Source organism: Nelusetta ayraudi, unplaced genomic scaffold (genome assembly GCF_046127955.1).
Source record: "Nelusetta ayraudi isolate G7.1 ecotype Tasmania unplaced genomic scaffold, CSIRO-AGI_Nayr_v1 ptg000165l, whole genome shotgun sequence".
Taxonomy (NCBI): domain Eukaryota; kingdom Metazoa; phylum Chordata; class Actinopteri; order Tetraodontiformes; family Monacanthidae; genus Nelusetta; species Nelusetta ayraudi.
This window is the reverse complement of record NW_027466215.1, coordinates 64,368-77,539: the sequence shown is the minus strand read 5'-3', so window position 1 is coordinate 77,539 and position 13,172 is coordinate 64,368. Positions and strand designations below refer to the sequence as shown.

Below are 13,172 nucleotides of genomic sequence, written 5' to 3'. Positions count from 1 at the left end.
CTAAAAGAAATTTATCAACCATGACGGTTTTCTCACTGAGCCACATGTTAATCCTCCTTCTTGGAGCAGCCCTCCACTTTCACATTACACACATCAGGCACCAGGCAGACCCACGAAAGCCTTTGGCGCCGTTTTTTTACAGCTGCCTCCTCAAAATGCAGCTCAATCTGCGGCGCGTTTGAGAACCAGAGGCCCATCTGCCGTCCGCAACACACGCGTTTCCTTTAAGAGGACGGCTGAAACGCGACGGCGCCAGATCTCCTCAGAATGCCGCCGAGTGGGATTTGACATGGCAGCGGCCAACTCTTAAGTCACGCAGCAGGCAGAAGCGATGAGGCCCCTGTTGGATCTCAGATACTTTTTTTTTTTACACGTCCTGCGGTGCTGCTAATAAAAAGAAACTGCATTTCATAGATCACCTGTGTCACACCTGCGGGCCCGGCAGGCTGCCGCGTCTCTTTATGCAGCCCGCGAGAGCCTAAAAAAGAGCGAGGCTGTCTTGAAACAACAAATCTAAGCTGAATTTTAAGGGTTCGGTGGCCATAAACTACACCACTACATGCATGTTGATTTTGCACGGAGATCGTTATTTTCGAACCTGCACAAGAGTGATTTAGGAAGTCCTTCAGTTGAAAGCAGAACTTCAGCTACGACGCTGACAAGGTCAGAGCAAGACGAAGAGTGAGGCAGGCAGCTGCACAAACTACATGCAGATTCTTCTACAGCAACATTGGAGAAGAGTCCAGGCCCTCCTGCAATACCTGCATCAATATACTAGAAATATATTGATGAGCTGGCAAGCGGCACGCCATCTGTCAAAACAGCTGACACACACAAGCTCTGCTTTGTTTCTGTCCCCAAGTTTTCAGATTAAAAGTTCAGGGTGACACTGCGGGTGAGGCGGCCTGTCCTCTGCAGACACTGGGGACAAGCGTGTGTGTGTGTGTGTGTGTGTGTGTGTGTGTGTGTGTGTGTGTGTGTGTGTGTGTGTGTGGGGGCGGGAGGAGGATTTCGTGCCTGAGCTCCGCCGCCTCCGGTCCTGTCGCGGCACACAAAGTCGTGGCAGGAAGGCAGAACTAAACTCGGGCGAGCCTCGATAGTCGCTCCGCCAATTGAATTTAAAGGGAATTACGGGCAAATTACAAGCGTCGAACCGGGATTATCGCCACGCCGTCACGCTTCACTCATCCTACAGGCCCCCACTTAAAAATTGAAAACTCTGGGCCACTCTGGAGTCAAGATATTGCTTTTGAGCTGCAGACTGGCAGCGTTTATTACTGACGCACATTTTTAGTTTTTTTTTTTTTTTTTTATGAGACTCAGTCAAAGACGGCTGAGACTTCAGCTACCGCGGAGCAGCAGTGAGCAACATCAGAGTGGGACGACGTCCCTGCACCTGGATCGGCCAGATATCACGTCTGTAATCACGTCCATTAATCTTAAAAAGCTCCAATCTTAATAGACTTCTGCCGCTCTTAGCTCAGTGTAACCAATCAGCTTCAATCAGCTTGAGTCGTGACAAAGAAACAAGAAAGAAATTGAAAAAAAAAAAAAGTGGGGGAAGCGACTGCTGCGAGTCGTCCTAAAAAGACCCCGAATAAACACAGCGAGGGACGCCGAGTCAGGCTGCTGCTAAACAGATTAGCGCCGATGCTACAGCTGCTGCTGCTGCTGCTGCACCCGTGGCTGTTTTAGCGGGAAGAGGCGGGAAATTTCACGTGAAAGGAAGACCGAAAAAACAAGGCCGGTTTCTGGCAGAACGGTGCGCTGCAGCTCAGCAGGGGGCGGCGACGCAAGCCAGGTGTTGGCGTCGCACCTTAGCTGTTGCTAAAGGGCTAAAGTGGCAGGAAAACCTTACGGCGGGGGTCACCAGGCCAGTGCCCCCCGGCAGGCCTGTTCTAAAAATAGTACACTCGGTCTAAAATAGTGTTTTATTCTGTTGCTATTCTTTTGTCATCGCACTTGCATTTATCTAGATTCAAAAATGACAAAATCTTGAAAATAAAATAATTAAAAATATTTTATTAAACTAGAGAAGTTTAGGCGAACATTTAACAACTGTTCAGTTCAAAAGTGTGTTAATGACATAAGAGATATAATGTTAAAAATGCTGATTTGCTAATACAAACATATGGGGCTATATTGAATCAAAGTTCATGATTGGTTAAAAGGGTTTGTCAATGACAAATAGTGAAAATGGGACATAATGGGACATTTTTCCTCCACGCACAAAACACACAAAAAGGTTTTGGAGAGATGATCCGATTTGCGTAGAGTCACAGGAAGCGAGAGTTGAGATCAGAGCCGGCGGGGGAGCGGAGAGCAGCCGAGATCGACTGGACTCGGAAACAACAACACCAAAATACAGCTTTCTGCACCTCAGCGTGAAAACTGGGGGTAATGACAGAATTGCAGACGGCACAGGACTGGACCGCAGACCCGCAGTTTCATCAAAGTCAGCTGAAAGACGGTGGTGGTGACCGGTCAGGAGCTGCGTACCTTCTGGAGCAGCTTCTCCTTCTTCTTTTTTTTTTTTCTCAATAGAGGTGTTAAAACTATTTTCAACACCTCATGTTCTGTTTCCCCTGGAGCAGCACAAGATGTCAGGTGAGAAACTGCAGGTCTGTGTCCCAACCTCTCCGACTTTCTCTCTTTCTCGCTCACACACGCACGCACGCACGCACGCACGCACACACACACACACACACACACACACACACACTCCAGTTTGCCGTCACTCTGCCCGGGGGGCCGAGCAGATGTCCCTTCAGATGGACGAAGGCGGAGCAGCTTGGATGTCATTAACCAAGCTGCAGCAGCGACCACACCTTCGCCTTCACCTTCGCTCTGCCTCCTCATCCGGCCGCCGCCGTCCCAACAGGAGCAGGGCGAAGCAACCGAGGCCCTTCGACCGAAGCCAAGCGACGGGATCTTCCGTAAGCAAGAGCTCCTCTTCCTCATCTGCGCCACTTCCCGCCAATCGCTGAATCCACGCCCGCAACTCTGCTGGCGTGGCCCCACCTGTGGACTCCGCCCCCTCCTCCGGAGCGTGACCGTAGCAGCACGGACGCTGAGAACTCCACCAAACGCCGATTGACAGGAGGAGGCGGAAGTTAAATCCTCTCTGGCGTGGAAAAATGTCAACAACAGCCAACGCTGGCACTCGCTGAGCGCCGCAATTAACACCTCGCAGCATCACTTCAGAATCAGGTGAAGTCGCAGAGACTCCCGCCGCCCTCGGCAGCGCAGCCAAGCATTACTTCGTTTCACTCATTTATTTTTATGACTCTTTTAAAAGCAACATTACCCAACGCTTCAGAGAACGTCTGGAAGTTAAATATGAAATATTCAACTCGGTTTGTCTAATTCAGTAATACGATCGGAAGCAAACAACTGCAACTAGTTGATGATTAAAGATTGAAAGAAACAAAAGAACCTGCTTAGTGTTTGTTCACATGGGTGCAAAGCGCTGCTGTCAAGTGCCACTGACACTGAATGCCACTGACTGTTGGGTACCCTTGTACCCAACAGTTGTGACCTTCACTTCATTAGTAATGCATCCCATCTTTATTTTTAGTATTTTTAGCTTTTTGTGCCAATCTTTGGATGCTAATTGGACATTTGAGTATTTTCACGTGACAATCATGCACAGAAAAAAACGAAACTTTTTCTAAATATATTTTAAAATATAATCTTTTTATTTTTTTTTTGCTAATATTGCACCACGACTTGAGCATTTAGTCAATGTGTGGATGTCTATGCTAATATCTGTTTGTGTCTCTGTGTTCTCTCCAAGCGCTCCTACTTCCTCCCACCATCCGCCGACAAGCGCCGTGTTTCTAATTGTCGGTAGGCGTTTAATGTGAGCCGGAGCGCTTGTTGGTCTCTTGGCGACAGCCCGGCGTTGAACCGGCAACCTGTCCAGGGACCGGAACCAGCTTGTGACTGCGCATCGCCGGGGAAACAACTCCACGGATCCCTCTGACCCTCGAACCGCACGCGAGGAGCCGCTTCGCCGTAATGGATGGAAATTAAACACATCGCATTCGCTCAAGCATCTAATTATTTATAGGCTGCGGGCTCTAATTTGTTTTGTCATTTGGAGATGGAGAGACTAAAGAACGCAGACAGAGGCTTATTATTACATCCACATTTCACTTTGGCGAAGGCTCCTTCGCGGGCCTGGACCTGATTCCCTCGGGCGCGGGCCAGGTGTGTTTGACGGTGACGGCACGAGAAATAAACACATGGTTTGGAACTGTGGGGGAAAAAAAAGATTGAGATGCAAGCAGAAGCTGGCGCCGGTCACATTGTTCCGGGGAGCAGAAAAGTTCCCGCTCGGCTGCAGCGATTCCAGGAAGGCGGTGGTGGCGGCGTCAACAGTCCCTGCGAGCGCGCATCGTTCCGTCTGCTGGCTCCGCCGGAACAGAGCCGCTGGTAAACTCGTCACGTCTGAAATTTGCATACATAGGCCTAAACTGTGAGCCAATTACGAGATAAGTGACAGCTCTCCATACATGTGATCATTCATTTAGAGCCCGGCGGCGCGTAATTCGCTCCTGATTTGTCGCCGCACGAGCTCCTCGTCAAGGATCAGAGTCCGGACCTGTTGCACCGAGATGTTTTTTTTTTTTTCTTTCCCTTTTTTTCCCGCCCCCATCAGGTCAGCTGCTAAACGTGCGCACGAGGCGTCGTCGCGGCGCACGAGGCTGAGTGATTTAAATTTATATGACTCCTTTTGCAAGATTTCCATTTTGATTACGTTCACCGGGACCATTTTTCTGGCTCGCGGACTGAGGAGCCACTGGGGGCAGCGGGCAGCTGGTTCCCATAGAAACCAATCACCTCTTTTTCTTTTCTTTCCTTATATGGCGCCTACGACATCAGTGATATATTCTACATACTTCATACATTGTACTTACGTCCTGTTTCTATATATGGTTACATGTTCTGTTCTGTGCTGGGGATCTGTGAATCTGCATGAAGAAAAACCATCTAATTAAATACATACAGCCGTCTCTACTGTATGTCCAACAACAGGATGGCAACTGACCTGGAAATACAAAGGACTCGACACTTGGTCCTTGGTCCGGGAGAGCTGTCTGCCTCTTCCACATCAGAGGAAAACCTGATGCTGACTGCCAGTTGCTGGGGTGCTTGAGGTGCTGAAGACAAGAGAGACTCGTTAGGAATCACGTGGTGGTTTGTTTGAAAACCGTGCAGTAACAGGGTTCGCCACACTTTAACGGCCTTCCATGCACACCAAAATGAATGCAAGGGGAAATTATTGTGTGCACAAGTCACATATATATGTAGCAATTTGAGGGACTTGATCTGATAATGCAATGAAAAATGCAGAATGAAGAAAAAAGCAATTTTGTCTGTATTTATTCCAAATGAAATTTGGTTTAAGTGATTTATTTCATTTTTACCGATGATGATGATGATGATGACGATGATGATGACGATCATTGCCAATGGCAACTTTCATTTACATCGACTATTCATTTCAACTTGCATGTTTCCATCCACTTGTCTTTCCTCTGGTGCTTTAGAGCTTCTTCTTTTCCTACAAGGCTTCCCAGATTCAGTTTATATCACTCATGGTGTTTATCCTCCTCATCCAAACCATTGATTTCTTCTCACCATCAATAAACACAGCGGCGGCTCACAGAATCCCGTCCTCAGATCCATCAGCACCAAAGAAAAGCGAAAACAAAACACCCCTCACCTCATTCAACTCCAGGTGCCCACAAATCTCTCCAAAATAAAGTGTTCCCATCTGTGAGCTAAACTTTATGTCTTCTTTCATTATAAAATACAGCGCAGGATAAAGTTTTCTAAAAGGTTATGTTGTCGTATACGTCGGCCCGGGCCTGATTTTATGTATGACTAAGCTACCGCCAGCTGGTGCCGAGCCGAAGAGGAGGAACTCAGTCACCCAGTGAAGGTGCGAAAAACAACAACAACAAAAAACAGTGAGTAATGCTTTTATATTTTGAGCGTACTTTTGTTCGTGGTACATCTATTTTCCCGGATAGTTTTTTATTTTTTTCCCCCCCAGCAAAGACACCTGCAATGGCTGCTGCTGATGAGCGGGTTCTGTGTTCCTGCGACGGCGTCAGATGGATGGTGGCAAACAGCTTCCACCTCTAATGGAAGAGAAGCAAAGATGGCAGAGTTCCATCTGCAGCACAAACACACACACACACACACACACACACATAACAAAATCTGAAAGCCTTTGCTGCACTTTGCACTAAGTTTCTATGTATGTTGAAATACTTTTTACAGGATAGTTTTAAGAAATTCTCCGTCATCTGGCGATTTATTTATCAAGTTGGGACGACATCAGAAGGATTTCAAAAGCAGCCGCTCCGCTGCCCGGATGGCGGTACACGCATCAGGGCAAGAGCAGGGAACAAACATTTCAGATGAAAGAGCCCAGCAGCCAACAATTACTGTTGTTCTTGTCATCCAAATGTGAAATATGTGCATGAACATTTGCTTGTTATCAAAAGAGAGCATCAAAGTTAAAAAAAAAACAAACAAAAAGAAATTAGATTAGAAACTTGATTATTTGCTTATTTATTTATCTGAGGCAAAATTGGCAAAAAAAGAAAAAGATAAGGGAAGGGAAGAGAAATATACCAGTGGTAACTTTATAATCTGACGTGGTTCTTATGGAACTTAATACGATTGACAAGCGCAAATGAAATTTAAGACCAGCTGTGGTCCTGTCACTGTTTGTAAAATGAGGAATAACAATGTCGCTGGAAATCTTTAGATTTTTTTCCGTCGCATCGCTCAATTAAAAGCTAAGCCTTTTGTCATTTCGAAGCACACTCATCTTTTCCAAATATCGCAGGAAAAAAATAACTCACCCTTCCGGGTAATCGATGGCCATGAACAGCGTGTGTCCTCTCCGTCGGCTCACAGTGACATCAGGTCAGGCTGTGTTTGTGTTCCCGGACACAATAATATGATTAGCTAACCTTCAGTTTGTCCTTGGATGAAGGTATGACTGGAAGTGGAGATTGAATTGGCACGCGTGTGTTTTCCTAGCTAAGACAAAACATGAAGCAAAGTTATCACTAAGACAAAAAATAAAAATAATTGACTGCATAACTTCCATTTCCTGTTACTGTCAAGTAATTTGATTGGTTGCAAGAGTCGAACGGAACTTGAAGAATACTTTCCGCTTCATAATTGAGACCAGCAGTGCACCGCGACACAATGCTTCGACAGTTAGCTACTGGGCTAAAGTAGCGGTGGCGAAAGGCTGTTGACAGACACAATGATCTCGACCAATCAGCTTTGGCCTCCCTCTTTGCCATCAACGGGCTGAGACGCGACCAAAACATTTAGAAATGCTTCATCTGACGTCTCACGTCAAGCTCTGCCGATCTCAACGAGTCCCGTCCTTCCTCGGCTCGCACAAACCCTCCCTGCTCTCCGTGCCGCCCCATATGTCGCTTTTCCCATTTCAGCGCAATATTTCGTCCCCTCCGACTGTCGAGGCGTTGTTGTGGGTCGGCTGTTCATCAGCGATCTGAACACGGTGCCTGAAAACAACAATGCTGCGACGCCGACCCCAGAACAGCCCTGATGACGGATCTCTCTCTCTCTCTCTCTCTCGCTCTCTCTCTCTTTCTCTCTCTCTCTCTCTCTCGACCTCTGATCTCACATACGGAACGTGTGGGATGTGACAAAATGCTTTTTGACAGCTTCAATCTATAGACGCTGACAAGGAAAAAACAAATAAAAAAAAAAAGAACGAAGAAAATCACAAAAAGGTAATAAATATTTTTCCATTCGTGTCTCTGGCCTTTGAGACCCTCGTCGGATTGCCGGCGCTGTGATTCATCCGGCTCGGAGCGTTTGGAGCGGGCCGATGATCTCTCTTGAGCAGCGCTGGGTGTCGCAGCCTCAGAGGGAAACGCGGCGTGGCAGCTGCAGCGGCGTGGCAGCTGCACTCGGCGACGGCGTTTTGAGTTTGAGGGCTTGCGATTAGCTCCGCGAGCGATGCGACTCCTGCTATCGCTTCTCCTCCCTAATTACCTCTGTTATTTAAACGAGGATCGTTACTCCTGACAGCAGAGGCGCGGGGCATCAGCACGGCGTGAAACGCGCTCCGCTTTAACTCTGATTCAGCGAAACAGCTCGGCAGTCTGAAAGGGATCAGTCCTTCTTTCACACCCTCGTCCGGTTACAATCGTTCATTCAGCGGCGCACGCAGAGGGCGGAGAGGTGGAGCAGAAAAATCAGACATAAAAATAAACCTGCACCGTTGACAGCCAGAAGCTGCGGTTCCTGCAGGTGGCGCTGTACCTTTGAACCTCACAGATAACACTCGCTCGCTCACACTCTGTTTGGGCGTCTTCAGTCGGTTGTCTGAGCTCTCTGAGGCCAGACTGCAGGCGGAGGGACGACACCTGTTGAGGCGCTCGCCCGGTCAGATCGGGTTTATCTTCATCCAACACGCCAGCCGGCAGTTTGTGAGGCAGCAGGAGGCCACAGCAGGTTGGTCAACGCAGATGAGTGCCCAGTGGAGTCTGGATCAGCTCTAGGTTTTTTTCCCACATGGGAGTTTTTCCTGGCCACTGTCGCCCCCTGCTGCTCTGGAGGGTTCAGTTGGTTTTCTCCTGATTGTACAGAACACTTTGAGATGCCTCCTGGTTGACTTTCGAGAGAGTTTGAAAAAAAAAAAAAAAGCACCACTGTAAATGCCACTGACAGTGTTGCACGACACCATACATGCCATCCAGCCTCATCCAAGCTACTGTTGCATATGTTGTTTCTATGCCGCTGATTATTAGCTTACCCTGATTTGATAAAACCAGCAAACTTACTGCTTTAGGCGAACTCGTATGCAAAATAGAAACGGGAAGCAGCGTCTCACTGCGGCGCGTCGGCGTGATGCAAACCCTCGACGGCGTGACTTCGGCTCCAGCTGGGCCGCTTCTCCCCTGTGGGCTTCGGCGTCCATCAGGAAGGGGGGAGGCAGTCAAAAAAAAAAAATGAGGCGAGTAATGACGTTTAGTCGAGTGGGTGATGTGTAAGAAATTAAGCCTCGTCAAAAGTCTGCGGCTTTTTCCGGCTCCGCTGGGAGACTCGCTGATCAAAGGGTCTCTGGCCCTGAATAGCAGCAGCAGCAGCAGCAGCAGCAGCCGCGAGATGAATCCCCTGCAGAGTCCAGAGTGCTGCTCGAGCTGCTGAGACTGATGACTCTGGAGACTGAACGGCTGATGAACACGTCAAGACTGTGCAGTGATGGAGGGTTTCAGCTTGAATATACTGAAACCTTTGATACAAAGGGGACAATGGTCCGCCGAAAGAAGGTGTACGTCTGTCCGACTGTTTCCGTGGGTGTATATATGTTCACCATCAGACTGCAGCAGGGACTCAGCAGCAGTTCGTCAGGAGCGTGGATGGGTGAGACGGAGCGAGTCGCACCGGAGACTAATTAGACGAGGAGGAGGCCACACCCCATGGCGACGAGCTGATCATCTATCCCCGCCTTCCTGCCAACTGGCCGCCTGCTTCCTAAGGCCCCATTTACACGAAGACGGCACTTTTTTTTAAACAGATCATTCTCGTAAAACGCAGTACCTCTGCCGGGCCTCCCAGTCCGCCGACTCAATAGAAAAGAAATAAAACAGTAAAACAGGAGGTTTGCAAATGGCTTTCGTTGTGTTTATTTTCACTTTGCACACAATCCACGATGGATCCATGAGCACCGACGTGGTTGTTGTTGTTGTGAGTTGTCGTCTGCACCTTACGGCCGGCTCAGGTTGCAAGGCGGGGGATCGGGGGATCGGGGGAGCTTTTCAAACTTTCCTACCCTGCAGAGAATTTTCAAAATTGTGTGGTTTCGGCCTTTGGAGAAAATGCCAGCTTTTGTGTAAACACGAGCCCAAAATGACAAAGTGTTTGACCTTTTTCAGAGAAACCCATTTTCTTTTGAACGGGTACGAACTTCATCTTCTTCATCCACACTGGTTACAAGTGTGTCCGATGCAGCTCAAACGCCCCCTGGAGGCAGGCAGTGTCGGAGCACCACAGCGAGACACAACAATCGTCACCTCACGAGATGAAAGTGTGTTTTTTGCAGGCGTTGTCTCCAGCCAGTCAACGGCCTGAGTAGAGTCCATCATCTTGCTCCATTTTCTTGTTCCGACAGGCACTCGTGTAAACCAGTGTGAACCGGTGTGAGTTCACACACCATACTGGGCCGCCGCCTCTCCCAGGTGTTGCAATCGCACCCCAAGCCCATGCTTGAGCCCATGCTTGGGCAGAGGCATTGGGATTTCGGCCTCCAGCTGTCTGTGTCGACAGCAGCAGCTCTTTTCGAAAACTCAATCTGAGCACCTCCCCAAAAAAACCAACTCACACGTCTCCGCCCGACCGGATGACTCAGGGTCTTTCTCCCAACATGCAACAAGAAAAAATCTCACCGCCTCCTGCATAATTCATGGGCCTCATCAAGTCGAGCCCTCCCATCTGCAGCTACAGCCGCCGTCGACGGTGTTATTGTGCCAAGTAAATCTCGAGATGGTCCAGACTGCGCAGAATGTACAATGAAGCCCCTTGAACACCTAAACTTGGCCGACCGAGGGGAAGCACTCGTCTGAAGAGTCCGCGAGCGCCTCAGCTGTCGAGGCCAGATCTCCTGGTCCCGCCACTCAGGCACGAGCGCCACCTCCCATCCAGGTTTTAGGGGACAATAGGAACAAGTGCGGGGAGCTCGACGGCGTCGGGAGGCACGTCTGAGTTATCGGTGTGGAAGGGAACAGATAAGAGAATCCACATCTCGTTGTCGCAACGGCAGAACGAAAACAAAAAAAAAAAACCCTTCAGAGGATTGACAACCTGAGCGGCAGAGTGAGTGAGCGCAGCACAGCAGGAGGAGACGTCACAGCTGACGGATCTAATGAGCGACATCAGGGGAGGAGGAGATGAGAAGTTGATCTCTGATCGTCACAGTGAGCAGGACCAAAAAAAACAAACAAACGAAACAAAAGGGAAATCATCAAAAAAAAAAAAAAAAAATTGACTGGAGACGTGATGAGTCAAAGATTCACACAGGCTCATCGTTTCGGCTCCGAGGGCCATTCGGATCGCTCAGATTTCCAGCTGCGTAATCCGGCTCATCCATCAGCATCGCACTCGGTGCCATCAACAGGCAGCAACATGCAGCAACATGCAGTGTGTGAAGATCACAGAACGAGGGCAGGATCCAAACTTCAGAATTGCATTTATGCTTCGGTTCACATTGTAATCACACGGAATAAATGAAATCTGCAGGAGACAAAAAATAATATAAAAATAAAATCCCAGAAAACAAATTTGATTTTTGTCGAAAAACAAAAACAAAAAAACAAAATAATTCCGACTCTCTCTGTTGTTCCTTAAACACAACAGACACGGCTGTCATGACCGTTCCATTACCGCCACTCTGCTGCTGAGCACGCGGCCTCATTTCCAGGTATCAGGAAAAAACATGCGGAAGTGCATTTGCATGTTGTTTATCCCCCAGCGCGCCAAAAGACCCTTTAAAAGAATCGTCTCCCGTTCTGACAGCGGCGGCGGGCGAGGGCGAGGGAGTGCAGCGTTAATGATTCAAATGAATGAAAAATGAAGGGGAGAGCGAGCGACTAATCAGGGGGATGGAGAGAGTGTCCGTAACATTCTGCTCCGCTGCCCACCGGTCAACTCAATAAGCTTTCAAAAAGCCGGGGGGATGGGGGGGAGGGGGCGCACAGCTTCTCTATTGAGAGTCACCATGGCAACGCTCAGCCTTCTCTCTCATTTTCCCTCCTCTTCATACGTTTCCATACCTTTTCAATGGACGCTTTCAATACCACCTTTAATTTAAAAAAATAATAATAATAATAATTATTCAGTTAAAAAAACGCACTAGCAATTTGTGGCGCGTCTCTCATAAACTAAAAAAAAACATCACTTAGTGTCTCTTTACTGTCCGCTGGAGGCGGCGAGCGCAGTTGATACAAAACAATTAAAATTTAAATTAAATGAAAAAGTGTCAGTCGGACAATAATGAAGCTTCAAACGCAAAATGAAGACACAAAATGCTGCAAAAGCGTCGCAATGACGTCAGATTTTACTGACGGACTCAACATTTACACAAAGGGGGGAAAAAAGGAGCTGTGACTCGAGTCACTAATGGGTGTCTCGACCAGGAAATGGAAGGAGGGTATTCTAGGAAAAAAAGAAGAAAAAAAAAAGGAAACCCTGAAGCCGTGTCCATTATTCACACGGAACAATGTCAGACTTTCATCTGGCGTGACCCCCGGTTTGATCTTACAAGACTCACTTGGCACCGAAGGCTCAGGAGACGAATTCTCAGCTCGGCAGAGGTTATTAGCAGGGAGGGAAGATCATAAATCAGCTTTAAAAAAAATAAAAAATAAAACATTTATGATGATAATGAGTGCAAGATTCAATTTGTTTTTTTTAATGAAATAGATGTTCTCACAGATGAGAAGATTACAATACTGAGTGCTTTAAAGTGTCGCAATGATGTCGTACTTCAACTTAAATATCAAATTAAAATCACAAAGCGATCACGTCAGGCGACTAGCGCGCGTCGACACCACAGGTGTGCAAGTGGCTGCGGAGGAAACGGAAGGAAAGTCGTGGTCTCGCTGCTGTGCGCCTGTTCAGCGCTGACGGCGGCGTGATTGCACACATTAGCTTTAATCACAGATAATCACAGCAGGCGGCAGCAGGACGCATTGTTAAAATTAACAATAATAATAAAAAAAAAAAACGGCTGAAAAACTACTCTAAAAAAATTGATGTTTGGCATCAACAGTGGAGAAACCACCTGAAGATGTGACCTTTGAAAGGTGAACGTCAATATAACACGTCGGCCATGAGTTATGAAGCAGCAAGCGTTCTGATTGGACGAGAGGTTTTCTGCGGGGGCTACTCGGTCCCAGCAGGAGTGGCGATCGCTCTATGGCACTCGATCCAGCTACACCGCAGCGTCAGGTTGAGCATCGAGGGGAAGTCGAGGTGTAATCACGAAGCGATGCAGAGCTGAAACTGTCTGGATTTCAGACTCATTTGTGATTGGTCGAAGTGCTGCGATCTCAGTGATGCATTGGATATTGGATACGGTGGCGCTACCGTTCTGCCGGCACGCA

The 13,172-nt window shown here is 48.0% G+C and overlaps 1 long non-coding RNA gene across 2 annotated transcripts in view; it reads right to left on the bottom strand.

The window, feature by feature from the left end:
- Positions 1-7,053, bottom strand: part of LOC142880289 (uncharacterized) — a 43,017-nt gene extending 35,964 nt beyond the window's left edge. For both annotated transcript variants that reach the window (XR_012925414.1, XR_012925413.1), the window contains exons 1-2: positions 6,885-7,053; positions 5,054-5,165 (exon numbers count right to left, since the gene is read on the bottom strand). This is a non-coding gene — a long non-coding RNA (uncharacterized LOC142880289). The remainder of the gene's footprint in view (positions 1-5,053; positions 5,166-6,884) is intronic.
- Positions 7,054-13,172: the final 6,119 nt, after the last annotated feature.